The following is a 17,746-nucleotide window of genomic DNA, read 5'->3' as shown; positions in this document are numbered from 1 at the left end:
AAAAGCTCATGAACTAAGTGCTTATCTGCTAGATCTGCTCCCATATTGAAAATAAGTCTTCCCATATAAAAGAACTCTTATTTTGCCAGATTGTAAACTGCTTTTTGCCCTGGCCTCTGTTCAGACTAAAAGAAGAAATGAGAAGAGGATCCCTTCTTAAAGGGGTATGCCGGGATTTTTGTTTATTTGACTATGCTACAGGGGCTGTAAAGTTAGTGTAGTTCATTATATAGTGTCTGTACCTGTGTGTGACGGTTTTCTCACAATTCTTCTGTGATTTTCACCCCACTATTTATTTTTAACAGCATACAAAATGACTGCTGTCTCGGATTTTTCCCAGTTTGCAATGCGTCCGAGACCTGAATCACTAGTCAGCAGATGACAGGGAGTCTGTATGTTTCAATGGGTGGAGGGATCGCTTGGTGGTAGAGAGATCAATCTGCAACTAATGCAACAGCTGTTTTCACCCTGATTGAAAACCACAAGTCTTTGAATGTGTGGGAGGGAGGAAAATGGAATTGTGGGATTTGTAGTAAATAAAAAAAAGAAAAGTCAAACAGTAAATACTAGTTCACAAAAAGCTAGCCAGAGTGTTATTGTAATCTCACAACATAGCCATTTCGCCTAAAGACAAGCGCAGATCCTTCCTAAGCATGTCCATTACTGTCTGACAGGTACGTACTAAAGTCACCTTATGGTGGATAACCCCTTTAATAATCCCATCTAATAGAGAATATACACTGGAATTATCCTAATGAGATAACCCCTTAAAAGAGGACCTGTCATCATTAAAATTCAGTCTGGTCTATGGCCATGATGATGTTAATGAGCAGGAGGAGCTGAGCAGAGCTCATGCTGATGTGTGAGCCAGTTGGTATTCTAGCACATCATGATGCATACATAGCTGGTGTCAGTCACTGACTGAGACCACCCATTGGACTCCTAAGCCTAGGGTGAGCAGGATTTTAAATCAATAAATTAAATGTTATCTAAAAATTTACCACAAAGCTGTGTATCAACCTGCCCAGCTTCTCCTGCTCTATCACATGGTGTTTGCAAATCAGACTGCTTGTTTAACATAACAGATTCCTTTTAAATGGGCACTCATCAAAACAAATTTTTGCTATTGCACTCCTTATGGTAAATTAAAAAAAAAAAAATCTTTCTAATGTGCTTCATTTTTAAAAGTATTCTGTTTTGTTTGTGTTTAAACATGCTGCCACTGGGTGTCTCCATACTTGTCCAGAGCACATATCCCCCTCACCCCATCCCTTGCACAGACTTTGGACTCCTGCTGGCCTGGCAGAAGTCCAAAATCAGGAAATGCAGTCTGGAGTGCTGAAGGTGTCTGTGCAGCCATATCCAATCATAGCTCATCTCACACACTGATCTGCTGTGGGCTGTGTGCAGCAGAGTGAGGGAGGAAGTTCTCCCCTGTATGGCTTCAGATGATGTCAAGCCTGCTGGGGAATGCCCCTCTCCCTCAGTTCTCCTAGTGCAAACTACATGTTTTAATTAATAACTTCCAGTTTTAGAGCATTCCCAAAGTCTTGAATTAAGTAAATTACATTTTCCTTATCCTTTATTGTGCCCTCTTCCATCATGTTCTGCCAGTATATGTACTAACACTGAGAACAATTTACTTACAAGCACTGTTGACAGCACTAAAATCAGCCTATGCCAGCCATGTAAGAAGACACACAAATAAGGGACAGCCTGTCATGAAACATTACATGTTGAATGTATGTCATGTTACATACAACACTATCACAAGTGAAGAGAGTAAGTCATGTGACCCTCACCAAAACTGATAGAATGGGGCCAAAATAGAATTAAAAGTAAATCACAAAGTAAGAGAAGACTGGAAGTTGAATTACCCTAGCAATAAAAGTTTCATATGAGATTATCACCCAATAAAATTAAACAAAATATTTTATCTTTAAGGGAATTTTAAGACTAAATTGTATCACCTATTAAGTCAACACATATATTGCAAGACATAAGACTGTTGGGACCCCATGATCCCTAGGGTCCCTTGTCTCCTGAGTGAATGAACTGGTAGCATGTATGCTTGGCCGTCTCTCCATTCACTCGTTGTAGGTCTTAAAATAGCCAAGCTCTCTACATGACTATCTTCAGCAGTGCCACAGCAAGTAACTGCAACTACAGTCAAGCATGTGCATTGCTACTCCACTCACACAAGGGCCAAGGAAACCAGTTTTAATAATTGGTAGGTTCCCAGTAAAATCAGTGATGCGTTTTTATCTTGGAATAAGCCCTTTAAAGAAAAACTGTCATTAGTGTTACCCACACTAACCTGTTAGTACATGTGTGTAGTGCGGGTGACACTGAAGTCAACCATACTTATATGTACCCTTTCTGTGTCCCTGTTCTATGGTCCCACTATCTTGCTCCGTATCTTCTGTTCCAGCAGCAGGGGTGGAGTTTGCTGACATCACCACAGCTGTGACATCAGAAAGCTCCATCCATGCCCCAAGCCCGTGCCTGGAATGGAAGATATGGAGCAAGATAGCAGGGCCATGGAACGGGGACAGGTAAGCATGGTTGTCATCCACACTACACACCTGTACCAACAGGTTAGTGTGGTGGCACTGATGATAGTTTTCCTTTAAAGAGTAGCACTATATCTTCATTCTACCTTAGCACATCACATTAAAAATTGAACCTAACCACAAGCAGGTTAATGTCGCCTAGACGCTTTACATTTTACATTCCAAGTACAAGGCAGAAAAATGTTGATTACATTTAGCAACACCATATGATGTCTGTGATACAAGATGTAGTCCGAAGAGCCGGGAAACAAAAGATAAAAACTATTGTAGAACAGAAGTATAGTATGCAATGGATAATACATGAAAGAGAGGCATGCTGTGCCATTCTAATGAGATTTCTAGCGTTTGCCCATAATTCATATTCTAAGTGGTTTATATTGCAGTGTTGCCCACCATGACCTTGCATTCCAAAAAATATTCAATGACTGCGTTCTTATGACTCTTTGAATGGCAATGATGAATAAGCAGCATTACCTAAAAGAATAAAAGCCACATAAAGAATACATTTTCCTTAATATTATTTTCCCTGTTTACCTTTTTTAAGACTCAGATTCTTTTGCACTTAAAGGGGTATTCTGGCTTCATACATCTTATCCCTTTGGATAGGGGATAAGATGTATGATCGCAGGGGTCCTCGGTGCAGCCCCCTGCATTCTGTGCCGGGCGCCGCCTCTGAGACGGGGATGTGACATCACAGCCACACCCCCTAGTATCATAACACCACACCCCCTCCATTCATGTCTATTGGAGGGGGAATGATGGCCTTCACGCCCCCTCCCATAGACATGAATGTAGGGGGTGTGGCATGACATCACTAGGGGGTGTGGCTGTGAAGTCACGTCCTCGTCTTGGAGGCAGCACCCAGCCCAGAATGTCAGGGGGCTGAACCGAGATCGCGGGGTCCCCAGAGGCAGGACCCCTGCGATCATATATCTTATCCCCTATCTAAAGGGATAAGATGTATAAAGCCAGAATGCCCCTTTAAGACATTTGCAATCTTGGTTTTCTTTTTATTTTTATTGAAAGTCTTTTTCATATTACGGCAGCTGTGGGTTATTGATGGTATTATGCAGAGGGAAAGCAGCATTATCTAACATTTATATGAATATTTCTATTATCCCAAGAATACTAAGGGTCAGGTTATGTGCAATTTAGCAGCGAGCAATCATTAGGAAGAGACAGAGCCGCGCTCCACAATTAGGTGATAGAAAACACATAGGGCTTCATTTGTAAGGAAGCTCATTATTATGAAATTCTACTTCTGTTTTCAAGTAGTCATTATGGCAAAATGTATGTGTTTCCACCGTTGGAGGGTGCCTTTACATTTGTTTCCCTGGTAATTATACATTAGATATACTTAGTAAGTGCTGCAGACATAGTTTCACAATGCAAAGCATTTATTTAAAGGAAGCACTTGTTATAATGCTGATCGCTTCATATTTGAGATACTTAGCATCTTTGTGATCTCATTTTTATTGATTTTTTTTGTAAAGAAAGTTCAGTTTGAAGACACTTGTAGAGATAGCAAGTAAATTCTGAATTTAGCATACACTGCACACCTCCAGTATATCGTATTAGTGGTTGGCAATCTGGCAGCGGTTTCTTATGTTCTCCCTTGTAGCTATGATATCTAAGGCCACTGCTGTTTGTTCTATGTTTCTGAATCATAAAATATTGGGCACACTGGGGGGCATTCACCATTGTAGGTGTAAGTGAAGCATTTTTCTACACCTTTTTTTTTGTGTACTTCTAATGTGTAGGAACATAAAATTTATGAAATGGTCGCAGGGTATGCGATAATTTTTGTGCAGGTCACATTTTCTGAAATTTCTCTCTTCACATACACCAAAAAGCTAAGCTAAGTCTGGGCTGGTGTAGGTTAGAGACTTTTCAGTGGTTTTGCGCCTTTTCACAAAAAGCCTCAGTTGACAAATTCATTACCACAGCATAAGACTAACTTAAATAGCTGGTCTGTAAACACACACACAAAAAAAAAAGGGTAAACCAAAAAGGTGTTAAAAATAGAGTATGAGGTATACTATACTACTGCGCCAAATGTAAGACAAATCTACACACAAAAACAGCTCTAAAGACAATGATAAATGCTCCCCAGTGTTCCTTGGTTGTTGCATATCAATCCAGAACCTATTGTTTATATCAGATTTTTATGTTTATCAATTTTTTTTTTAAATAAAATGATATTACAATTCATGATTTCTGAGACAAATTAAGACTGTGATCCAGAGGTTTATTTAATCTGGATCAGCACAGTAGAGATATACATTAGGTTATATCTGATGGATTCTTGTCTTTTTTAAAATTTATTTTTCAAACTTTTTTTATCACTATATTATGGAAACACTTACCGTATTTTTTGCCGTATGAGATGAACTTTTTCATCCTCAAAAATGGGTGGGAAAAGTTGGTGCGTCTTATACGGCGAATACGGCCGGGACCCACGGCTAATACAGGACATCACCGATCGCGGTGATGCCCTGTATTAACCCTTCAGATGCGGCGATCAAAGCTGACCGCCGCGTCTGAGGTGAAAGTGACACTAACCCGGCTGCTCAGTCGGGCTGTTCGGGACCGCCGCGGTGAAATTGCGGCGTCCCGAACAGCTTACAGGACACCGTGAGGGACCTTACCTGCCTCTTCGGTGTCTGCTCCGTGCCGGGATCCCCTGCATGGCCAGCGCTCTCCTTCGTCGTCATCACGTCGTTGCGCAAGCCGTCTTGTCATCTAATAGGAGCGGCGTGCGTAGCCACGTGATGACGGCGACGTGATGACGGCGACGTGATGGCGGCGGCGGAGAGCGTGGATCCCGGGGAAGAAGACGTCCGGAGTGTCGGGGACACCACAGGGACGCGGCGACAGCGATGGAGCAACATCCAGGACAGCGGTGACCAGCGGTGACGGGTCCGGAGCGACGGGGACATGTGAGTATTACCTCCTATTCCAGTGGTCTTCAACCTGCGGACCTCCAGATGTGGCTAAACTACAACTCCCAGCATGCCCGGACAGCCAACGGCTGTCCGGGCATGCTGGGAGTTGTAATTTTGCGACATCTGGAGGTCCGCAGGTTGAAGATCACTGTTGGGTTCAGAATGTTTTTTTTTTTTTTCTAGATTTTGCACCTTTAAAATTGTGTGCGTCTTATATGCCGGTGCGACCTATAGGGTGAAAAATATGGTATACAGTGCAGTGCAGTGCTTGTGTATGCCTTGTGTTTACCAGTTTTAGCTGATCTGGCAGGCATGGGTTTGCAGGCATTCTGATTGCAATTCTATCACTGAAATTATTTTCGAATGCATTCTACATTTCTTATGAATCCTCTGGCTTTGCAGAGAAAAGGTGTGAAGTCTTATTACTGCATCTGGCCATCTAAGTGGACTGCTGGAGTTCATCCAGGTGAACAGATTAAACATATAAGTGGGTTGAGGTCAGTCAAGATAAGTTCACACTATGTGAAGTTCGGAAATGTTTTCTTATTCAAAATGTATTTTCTGTTTAAAGACTAGAGAATGAAAATGATTTAAACTATAACGGTAAAATAGCATTTTTGGGAAAATGCCGACAACAATCGAAAAAAATGCAGCAAAAAAGCACTGTGTAACACAGTGGTATAACTACTTTACATCCTGATCCCATCAATTACCAGCAGCATTATTTGTGGGGCAAAATTGGAAAAAAAAAAAAAAAAAAAAACATCATTCTGTTTCTACGCAGTGCACTTTTAGAAAAAAATTATACATTGGCCCTGATTTACTTACAAAGTCGGGTTGTGTTTGTACTGTGTATTCCAACCCGACTCTGGGCTTTCTCCTGTTATTTATTATTATGTTGCAGTTTATGTCGCACATGCGTTTTTCTTTTGTCGCACGCACGTATATTTATCACAGCCCCATTTGCTCTCTTGGAGTGAGATTATCTCCTGTCTGTAGCGTGGGAGATTGTGAGGTGATCTTGGAGCTCTGTTTTTTCAGCTATGTCACGTAGAAAAGACCAAATTTCGGGGGCCTTTCAGGCCTTGCTTAACAGACATTTCCCTCCAGATGACAGACCTGTAATGGAAATTGAAAATCACCCTTCCTGTTCCCCCGTACATATGTCAGATACCCAGAACATACCTGGAGAGGGTGTTTCTCAGTCAGAAGTAATCTCTAACGAGGAGGTTGTTACTGACGAAATTGAGGAGTTGGCTGAGGATGATGGTCCTGAGGAGGGCTCTCAAGGTAGAAAGAAAAGGTTTACTATGGAGGAGAAACATCTCGGCCGTTGTTAGCCACAGGTATGCTGTGGCACGAATAAAATTTGTATTGCGAATATTTGCGAGCAACACTAATGCCTGCTGCTCAGTAAGTACAGGTGCAGGGACTGCTGTGCAGTTCTTTCAGAAGCAAATCGGAAAAAAAAAGAGTTGAGTGAGCTTTCCAAAAGTTTGGCTCGCTAAAGTTTCAGAAAGTGATCAATTTGTGGCAAACGAGTTTGAGGCAAACCCGCAGTGGAAAAGTTATGTTGCGCTGCTGAGCAGGACAACTTGACTCTTTTGTCACAGTAAACCAGCGAATCTGTTGGTTTACTGCAACATCTTGCTGGGCTGAGCACCCAGCAAGGAAGGGGTTAATAAGTGCTGGTCTGGGCATCTTCATGTGTTGCCCTGCCTCTAGTGATTACATCATGAGGGGGTAGAGCTATACAAGAAGAATCCAGCACCAGCTGTAAAGCTGCTCTTCCCCCTGACGAAGTTTGACTCAAATCTGGCTTTTGACTCGCTTTTTCCAGGAAAAAACTTTTTTATTTTTTTTTATCAACTGGCTCCAGAAATTTAAACAGATTTGTAAAGGACTTCTATTAAAAAATATTAATCCTTCCAATAGTTATCAGCTGCTGAAGTTGAGTCGTTCTTTTCCTGTCTAGCCAAAGTGCTCTCTGCTGACATCTCTGCTTGTCTCGGGAACTGCACAGAGGAGAAGAGGTTTGCTATGGGGATTTGCTTTCTACTGTGGACAGTTGCCGAGACAGGTGTCGTCAGAGGGCACTTAGACAGAAAAGAACAACTCAACTACAGCAGCTCAGAAGTACTGAAATGATTAATATTTTTTTAATAGAAGTAATTTACAAATCTGTTTAACTTTCTGGAGCCAGTTGATATATAAAATATTTTTTTTTTTTTTTTTTTCCCCTGAATAACCTCTTTAACTCTTTCCAGAATGAATTTGTTCCTCAATCGATTCACTCGACTCCTGACACATGGGGTAGGGGGATTTATCAAAACCTGTCCAGAAGAAAAGTTGCTGTGTTGCCCAGAGCAACCAATTAGATCACTTCTTTAATTTTTCAGAGGCCTGTTCAAAAATGAAAGAAGCAATCTGATTGGTTGCTATGGGCAACTCAGCAACTTTTCCTCTGGACAGGTTTTGATAAATCTCAGTATACAGCTCTGTTACACAGTAGTACAGAACCACTTGTTCTTCAATACAGCCGCGTTACCATATGCATGGCACCCTAAAGATTGTGGTGTATTATTACTATTCTGCCCTCTATTTTACTTTACAGTATATACAGATCTTTTTTTTTTTTTCTTCCTTTTTTTTTTCTCTTTCTGTATAGCCAGTGCAGTCCAGCTGGGTCTATAATGTCAGCGTGACCCATAATGATGTCATCATTTTTAATGTGAACTCATGCCTAAGACTGCGGGGAAACCTACTGTGTTAACGCCCGTATTTGTCACACGACGCAGCTCCGGTCAGTTAAATGACAATCTCGGCACCGCTACCATTACAAGTAATTTAATCTATACACTGTCAGCAGTTTTCTTTAGGCCTTTGGGTCTACGACATTTTTTTTCTAAAGGGAAAAATTTTGCAGAAAAGAACATAAAAAAGATAAATAAAACAAATCTGGTTCTGCTGCATCCCTAATTTTACATATCAGTAGGGATTGTCCCGTTCTTTTGAGACTCCCTGAGAGCGCACACATGGTTAAATCCGCGGCTCTCAAAGGATTAGAGTCGCTAAGGATGTTTTAATGCTTGTATCATGAACTGCAGGGCCCCCTGTCTGTAATAAAGCACACGCTTTAAACAATCCTTCTCCCCGTACCGAACCTGCTCGGAATGAGAATGTTCCCATCAGTGAAACGGCACAGGCTAATTACATAATGTGCCGGAGAGATGCAAGGACAGCCATGGATTAACTGAGCTTCCTCACCGAGGGGCAGCGGGCGGTGAATTAGTATTATGTGTTTGTTCCAATTACAGGAGGTAATTATGAAAACCGGCTTAAATCAAACGGGGAGGAGGCCGCGTCGCCGTGGCTAAAGTGCGGCCTGTGATCTGCGATTCTTCTCACCTACCGAACGAGACCCTTAAGAGCCGTTTGGCCCATTACGGTGCCCAAGATGCTAAATGGAATTTAATGTCTGATGGCCGAATGCCCAATGTGGATACAAAGTAGTTTTACACGCCAGGCCTGATTACAGAAAGAGGAGGACACAAGCTGAATGGCAGATTAGGAACGCGTGCTGTATCGGTCTCTATCTGGCTGCAGTATAACATAGTTTATAGCAGTGGTCTTGAAAACTGTGGGCCTCCAGCTGTTGCAAAACTACAATTCCCAGCACGCCCGGACCGCCGTTGGCGGTCCGGGCGTGCTGGGAATTGTAGTTTTGCAACAGCTGGAAGTCCGGGGTTTGGAGATCACTGGTTTATCGTATTATTATTTTTTTAATCAGAAAAGGGTTAAAGAAGATGTCCAGTGCTAATAAATTTAGGAGTGGGTGTGTTTGTACCAGCTGGGTACGAATCGCGCTCTAGCAGCGCAGTGCCAGGGCTGAGTCGGGGCCCCGTATGGGAGATCGGACATGTATCCCCTATCCTGCAGATAGGGGATACATTTATTAGCACTAATGCACAGTGTTTGTACCGCTCTCTCTCCCGACCAATTTCTGTATCACCTGCGCAGGGACGAGCTGGTCCCGCCCTCGGCTTATTGAACACACGTGTAAAAAGAGGATCGTCGAGGGCATGGTGTGCAGGGAAAATCTTGCTTTTATTAGAATATTCCAACAGAAATCACATACAGAGGGTAGTGTCTCACGCGTTTCGCACCCAGGTGCTTAATCATAGACAGTCTTTGATTAAGCACCAAGGTACAAAATGCGTCAGACACTACCCTCTGTATGTGATTTCTGTTGGAATATTCTAATAAAAGCAAGATTTTACCTGCACACCATGCGCTGGACAATCCTTTTTTTTTTTTTTACAAATTTATTAGCACTGGGCTTCTTCTTTAATTCCTTGACCCGATGAAGGTCAAGGTATACTTGAAGGTGCAACCCTCAAAGTGACCCCTAGAAAAGTAGTGTGAGCAAGGCCCCTGGGCTACACTTTCCACTTGCAGATAGATTTTTACTATTGAATTACAGTTGTAGTCCACAAGTGTGCATATGGTTCAATGTATCGCATTGGTTGCACCTTTAGGTTGCTTGTCTGACTTGAAAAAGTGTTCAGTTCATGGCAAATCAGCAATAGAAGAGTTAAATTGTGCTGATGTGCTACCCAACTTAAAGGTCTTATCCAGGTATAGAAAAACAGAGCTAATTTGTTTCAACCCCCCCCTAAAGTCTTTCCCCAGGTTGGGTGTGGTTTTACAACTTGGCTCCATTCACTTCACTGGAACTGAGCTGCAGAACCACACCCAACCTGAGACAGACAGGGAATGGTTTTCGAAGGAAATTATCTCTGTTTTTCTATTCCTGGAGAACCCCTTTTTTTCCTTTGTCTCAAAAAAAAAATAAAAAAAAAAAAACGCAAATCATGAAGTGTTAGTTAACTCTTTCATTTCTGGACTCACACATAGCACTCAGCCCAACAAACGATTAAAACATAAGCTGTGCCAGTGGCTGTTTGGCTACGGGCACAGCTCAGCTTGGTCAACCCAAGGCGAAGATGGCAACGTTTGAAATGTTTGGTTAGCCACGGTTTCTGAAAATTCTGATCGAATCTGGGTTTAGCCGACTTGGCTTGCTCAACTTGAGTGTATGTGTACTGCACCAAAAAGTCACTGTGTAGCCTTAGCCTAAAAAGAATTGTTGTGGGTCCAATCTGTACCTCTGGGATATTATACAGAGGCACCTGATGGGATAAATAGGAACCAGACAAGCGAAATTAGTATCGCAGGGACAAGATTGATTGATCAAGGCAGTGTTTCCCAACCAGGGGGCCTCCAGCTGTTGCAAAACTACAACTCTCAGCATGCCAGAACAGCCTTTTGCTATGCAATGTGAAATATGTGAACAAACAGCGCAAATTCACTAAGGTTTTAGGTGCATAGATGACAAATTACATGTAAAAAAAAAATATATATATATATATATATATATATATATATATATATATATATTATAAGACTAAATAATAAAATTCTCTCATAGATTTGTATGATATATAAGGATATATACCTGGCATGATGCAGGGTTATTCCTGGTAAGGCATTTTCCCCTGCCCATTGAATAGATGATAAATGATAGGTAGATAGATAGATCGATAGATCCTTGCAATAGCAGAGCACGGGAGGCAAGGTGACGGGAGGGGGGAGTGCAAGTGGTGGTGATGATGAGGGGGGTGCAAGTGATGATCATGGGGGAGTGCAAGTGATGATGATGGGGGGGAGTGGAAGGGATGATGATGAGGGGGTGGGGGGTAAGTGCAAGTGATGATGAAGATGGGGTGAGTTCAGGTGATGATAATGATGGGGGGAGTGCAAGTGATGATGATGAGGGGGATGGGGGAGTGCAAGTGATAATGATGATGGGAGTGGGGGGAAGTGCAAGTGATGATGAGGGGAGGGGGTACAAGTGATGATGAGGGGGGAGTGCAAGTGATGATTGGGGGGGAGTGCAAGTGATGATTGGGGGGGAGTGCAAGTGATGATGATGAGGGGGGTGGGGGGAGTGAAAGTGATGATGATGAGGGGGAAGTGCAAGTGATGATGAAGAGGGGAGGCTGCAAGTGATGGGGGGTGCAAGTGATGGGGGATGCAAGTGATTGGGGGGGTGCAAGTGATTGAGGTGCAAGTGATGGGGAAAGGGGGCTGCAGGTGATGGGGAGGGGGTACAGGTGATGGGGGGTGCAGGTGACAGGGAGGGGGATGAGGATTTGGATGTGAAGGAGCATAGGCTACTTCCCTAACCTGGCTACCTACACAGTTACCTTCGTGGCTACCCACCTTATTAATTTCCTGGTTACATACCCACCTATTTAGCCCCCTGGCTACCTACATAGCTACTTACCTACATAGCAACCTAAGTTCTGGGGTCTGCATTATGGTGGGTGGTGATTCCGGGGTCTGTATTATGGTGGGGTCTGATTCTGGGGTCTGAATTGTGGTGGGTGGTGATTCTGGGGTCTGTATTATGGTGGGTGGTGATTCCCGGGTCTGTATTATGGTGGGTGGTGATTCCGGGGTCTGTATTATGGTGGGGTCTGATTCTGTGGTCTGAATTGTGGTGGGTGGGGATTCTGAGGTCTGTATTTTGGTGGGTGGTGACTGGGGTCTGTATTATGGTGGGTGGTGACTCTGGGGTCTGTATTATACAGTTCTGAGTTTAAATGGTTGTTCTCACTGTAAGTTCTTTACAGCGAGAACACTATATAGGGAGAATTCTGGAAAAAAAAAACACCTTGTGACAAGCCATATCCCCATAAACCCCACCCACAGCAAGCCACACCCACATTTCCAGCACAACAAGCGACTTCGAAGAAAATGTGGGCACAGCATTACCAAAAGGTTGCCTACCCCAGGTCTAGAGCAATGACAAGAATAGCCGAGCACTATGGCCTCCAGCAGTGTTCAGTCTTGACTTACAGATGAAGTGATCACCACTGGATATAACAAATGACAATTCTACAGAACAAAAGTAAACCCAAGATAATATTATTGATTGCCCTAACCCATAGACCTCCTGGGAATTACCCAGATGCTTTTCAATAACATGACATCACTCATGGGACATAGGGACCAAAGCTCCAATGCGCATCCCCCTCATACACAATCTATGGAGGTATTGATCCCATTGCTTACAGTATGTCCACAGATCAATCTTCCTTACAGTACACAAAGGCAATATGATATAATAATATAGCGGTAGACTTCAGAGGTGTCCTCCATAGAGAACCATTACTCATGGAGGATTACATTATTTCCCATTGTCTGTTAATGGTTTGTCTAACAAATTAGAGTTTCCACTTAATGATTTCCATTATGTACTCTAACCACAGGTTTAATAAAATGTCAGATGTTAATACATAGCCATGATAGATGTATGCCTCACCTTCATTATTCTCTGATTATAGAAGGGCAATGAGTCAATGCTGTCTTGTCTAAGAAATAAATATACAAATAAATAATAGAAATCTACAGCTTCATTTCCATCACCTTATTTGCAGTAACCGTATGAAAGGCTACTGCTGGCTTGCATCTGGGAATATGAACCTCAATGTACTCAAAGAAACAGTATATATCCTGCATTGACTAAACAGGGATAAACAGCAATACCATATGTACATCTATTCACTTAAAGGGACAGTCCATTTTTGCAATCATTTGCTTTAGTGTATATAGTGTATTGGTATTGTGTCTTCATCTCCTATGCAGAGCCATGTGCCCCAGTGGATGAAGATAGTTGGATAGTTGCTTAGTTGGAGTTTCACTAACTGACCAATGTCCTATGAAACAGTGGAAAGTATAAGACAATGGAGTTCGAAATAGGGACTTGTATAAAATATTTTAGCCTCCATAGTTTTATGGGATAGTACAACTCAGTCATATGAAATCTGCTTGTTGGTATTATTCTCATGTCTAGTTACAGACTACAGATACAACCTGTCAAAAAGGGTAAGTTGGGCAACCTTGAGTCCTTTAACAGGGGGCCTATTATTCAGCCATACAGAACAAGTGAAAGTCCCTTTACTTGGATCACAAAGTATCCTGGACCTTATGGGCCTCTGACACTGCCTCAGTAGTCATTTTGCACTTTTTTTTCTCTCTCTTCTGCTGTCTATAGGTGACCAAGGAACATGGAATGGAGTAACATGCCTTTAAGATCAGACTACACAGGGTCTAGTTTGTAACTATGGATACTTATAGGTTTGCATACAAGCTGTAGACACAGTAATGTATTTTTAAGAAAATTTCCTTAATTTTTCTTATTTTAGATGCCAAAAAAAAAAATGAATTTAGCAAAAACTATACATACCAGTAGACCTGTCTTTAGCATACAAATTAAGAAAATTAATAAAAAATATATATATATATACATATATATATATATATTATTTTTTTTTTATTTTTTTTACATGCAACATCATGCATGTAAGAATTGGTTTTAGAATACTATGTTCTCCTGAATATTTTTTAATGGTTTGTGGGGATTGAGGAATTTATCAAGTTGTTATTACAGTTTTCTATCATGCAAAAGTTAAAGAGAACCAGTTTTATCATACCCTGACCATGTATAGCATTAAAGGGGTACTCTGGCGCTAAGACATCTTATCCCCTATCCAAAGGATAGGGGATAAGATGCCTGATCGCGGAGGTCCCGCCGCTGGGGACCCCCATGGTCTTGCATGCAGCACCCCGTTAGAATCAGTCCCCGGAGCATGTTCGCTCCAGTTCTGATTACTGGCGATCACGGGGGGCCAGAGCATTGTGATGTCACGGCCCCGACCGTGTGAAGCTTGCATTGTAAGCGTGATGTCACACGGGGGCGGGCCGTGACGTCACAATGCTCTGGCGTCCGTGATCGCCAGTAATCAGACCCAGAGCAAACATGCTCCGGGGACTGCTGGTAAGGGGGTGCTGCATGCAAGATCACGGGGGTCCCCAGCGACGGGACCCCTGCGATCAGGCATCTTATCCCCCATCCTTTGGATAGGGGATAAGATGTCTTAGCGCCGGAGTACTAATGCCAGGATGCTATGAATTACTCTGATACATTTGGGTGCTTCAGAGAAGTCATAGTTTAAAAATGCAGCTGGGACCATGGTAACTAGTCACAGGGGTAAGGTCCCGGTGGCTGCTTACTGCCCAGCCTATGTGTGTATGGGGACCTGTCACTCAGTACTGGCAGCAGGGAGATCAGCCACGAGGACCCGCCCCCTATGACTAGTTACCAGGGTCCCAGCTGCATTTTTAAACTAAGATTACTCTTAAACACTTGAATGTATCAGAATAATTCATAGCGTTCTGGCATCACGCTGCTTGCTCGCTGCAGCATAAAACTGATGACACATTCCCTTTAAAAAAATTCTCAAACAAAATAAATTTAACAGAATGTTATGTCTTCTCCACTTTTTAAATAAGTAGGCAGGTTCAAGGGGGTAGGAGGGTGATCTCCCAAGACCCAGCTGATTTATGATAGAAATAGGTGTATGTAAGGCCAAAAATCTTCACATTGTGGAATAGACTTCAAATTGTGGTACAAAACCACTGAAACATGCACCAAATGTATTAAGAGGACTTAGTACTCTAAATAAATGTGGCACCTCTTGCTACAGTGCACTTTCCCTTTACATTGATGTATGAATTGATAAATTCATTCATAAATTATAATAAATTACTCTCTTCGGATTGTTTTTGCCAAATTTTGTAACATTTGAACCATTTTTATTGAATACTACAGTATAACCATATATATGAATGGAGGTTCGAGCACCACAGTCACAGAATAAAAAATGATGCTTTATTGAATTATTAGGAACACAGAACAGAGCATGCAGGAACCAAGGAGTGAGGCATTTTGGTGGGTGTAGCCGCCTTAGTCGTACTACACATACCCAGAATCTGTCCACTCTATGTAGGGGAAAACTCCACCCACCGCCAGGTGAATCACCTGTGCAGAATTGGGCGAAGGCTCCACCTACACAGTGGGGACTTACACATAATCTTAACCTCATTGTGCTTAAAAAAAATAATTAAATGAACACAACAATATTGACAGTGTTGATGGCAGTGTGAGTGACCACACTTCATCCATAGCCAACTGCTACCCAATCTAATTGTTTAATTTGTCCACAAAGATCCTTACCTCTGCTGAACTCTCTGCATTATCCCGAGGGTTAATATTTGCTCCCTCCTGCACATTTGACTTACTCAAAACTTTGCTGGACACTAATAAGTTCATCAAAAAAATGACCATCAAGAAACACTTTGCTAATATGGTGGGTGGAGATGAAAATGTTGAAGACATATATTATGTTGACAATGATGTACGAAGTATTGATTTACCTATTAATGAATTGCATGATAATACTGCTTTTACTGTCAACATTCATTATGATCAACATGCAATTGTTGACACTCGAGGTGCACTTGGGTTCTCATTTGGGGACCTTAGGACACTGTCTAAGCTACAACAATTGCATAATATGGAAATATGAGATGAGAAACCGGATTTTAAAGTATGTAATCCCACATTTTATCCCATTATGTCTAGAACCCCCCTACTTGAGTGTTTTCAGCAAGCTGTAGAACGTGAGCTGGTAGATTTATCTCAGCAGCATGTTGTCCGCCACAGCAACTTGTCTTCTGATAAAAGAAGGGCTTTAGAGTGTCTAGGTAAGTCAGATGATATCATCATTTGACAAGCGGACAAAGGGGGAGCGGTGGTTATCCTCGACAAGTGCCTGTATTGTAAGTTGAATATTGCAATGTTAGCCGATGCTAGCACATACAGGCCATTGAGAGGAAATCCTTCCACCCATTTTAAACCGTTAATACAGAATCTCGTGGACCTTGGGATGGCAGACGGATATGTAAGCAAAAAAACAAGCTGAATATATTATGATACAATATACGGTGGTTGCTATTTTCTATTCCCTCCCCAAGGTCTATAAGAATCAATTTCCTCCCTCTATGAGGCCCATTGTAGCCAGCATTTCATCGCTCAATGAGCGGTTATGTTTGTGGGTTGACAATTTATTACAGCCCCATTAATCAAATGCCAGGCTACATTAAGGATACAGCTCATGTTCTTTCTATGTGAGAGCATCTGACATGGAACGACAAATGTGTGTGGATAACGGCAGATGTTACTTCCCTATATTCTGTTATTCCCCACACATAAAATTGCTCTCACGTTTCTTCAAACATATTCACATTATTCAGAAGGTTTGCGATACTACATATTTCTGGCAAAGTTCTCCCCCTCTCTCGCAAACACACACACACACACACACATATATATATATATATTTATTTATAGTAAATTTGGGTAGCCGTATTTGTCCAGTGATGCAGATGCAAATCATAAAATGTTGCAGTATTTTGTCATACCTTTTTTCTTGGACTAACAGCATTTTGTAGAGACAAGCTTTGGGGATTCCTCCCTTTATCAAGTCCAAAGCTTTGGACTTGATAAAGGGAGGAATCCCCAAAGCTTGTCTCTACAAAATGCTGTTAGTCCAATAAAAAAGGTATTACAAGATACCGCAACATTTTATGATTTGTATATATATATATATATATATATATATATATATATATATATATATGTTGGTGGTAGAGAGAGATTCTCTTTGCCCCCACAAATTTGTTTGCCATTTCCATCAGGTGGTATGGCCACTACTTCGACAATCTCATATTCATATGGGAATCGGATGTAGCGGCCATATAAGAATCTGCCACATTTCTTATGGACAACACTGTCTCATATCAGTCGCAAACCATGCCATTTTGGATTTGCTTTTGATCAGGGAAAGTGCCTCAGGGTGTATCATCACGAGGACCTTCCCGAAAAGAAATGGCTGTCAATTCCATTCTTTACATGGGCTCATGTGATCAAAAATCTGCCAGTGGGGGAGATGGTACGGGCACGCCGGAACTGCTCCCGTGATGATAATTTTGAAAGTGAGGCGACAGCTATCGCTATCTCGCCTTAGAGACCAGGGCAATCGGCCATGTTTTTTAGATCGGGCAATACAAATAGCCAAAAAAAGAACCCGGGAGACTCTTCTCATAGGTGGCAAACAATGTGACAATGCTGACAATGTGGATCAGCCTATTGTTTTTTCAACACAGTGTAGTGATTTTGCAGCTATATGCAGGATTATTTTGAATCCCCATGATTAATGGGGATCCTGCATATTCTCATGTGTTTCATAATGGTTTCCG

At 42.0% G+C, this 17,746-nt stretch overlaps 1 protein-coding gene and 1 long non-coding RNA gene across 6 annotated transcripts in view; one reads left to right on the top strand and one right to left on the bottom strand.

The window, feature by feature from the left end:
* Positions 1-17,746, bottom strand: part of UNC5D (unc-5 netrin receptor D) — a 670,113-nt gene that overhangs the window by 253,792 nt on the left and 398,575 nt on the right. The window lies entirely within an intron of this gene.
* Positions 2,345-17,746, top strand: part of LOC130368158 (uncharacterized) — a 102,775-nt gene continuing 87,373 nt past the window's right edge. The window contains exon 1 of the long non-coding RNA XR_008892304.1: positions 2,345-2,555. This is a non-coding gene — a long non-coding RNA (uncharacterized LOC130368158). The remainder of the gene's footprint in view (positions 2,556-17,746) is intronic.

The sequence above is a fragment of the Hyla sarda genome, chromosome 4 (genome assembly GCF_029499605.1).
Source record: "Hyla sarda isolate aHylSar1 chromosome 4, aHylSar1.hap1, whole genome shotgun sequence".
NCBI classification, from domain to species: domain Eukaryota; kingdom Metazoa; phylum Chordata; class Amphibia; order Anura; family Hylidae; genus Hyla; species Hyla sarda.
The sequence above is the reverse complement of the archived record's forward strand: the minus strand, read 5'-3'. Positions and strand labels throughout refer to the sequence as shown.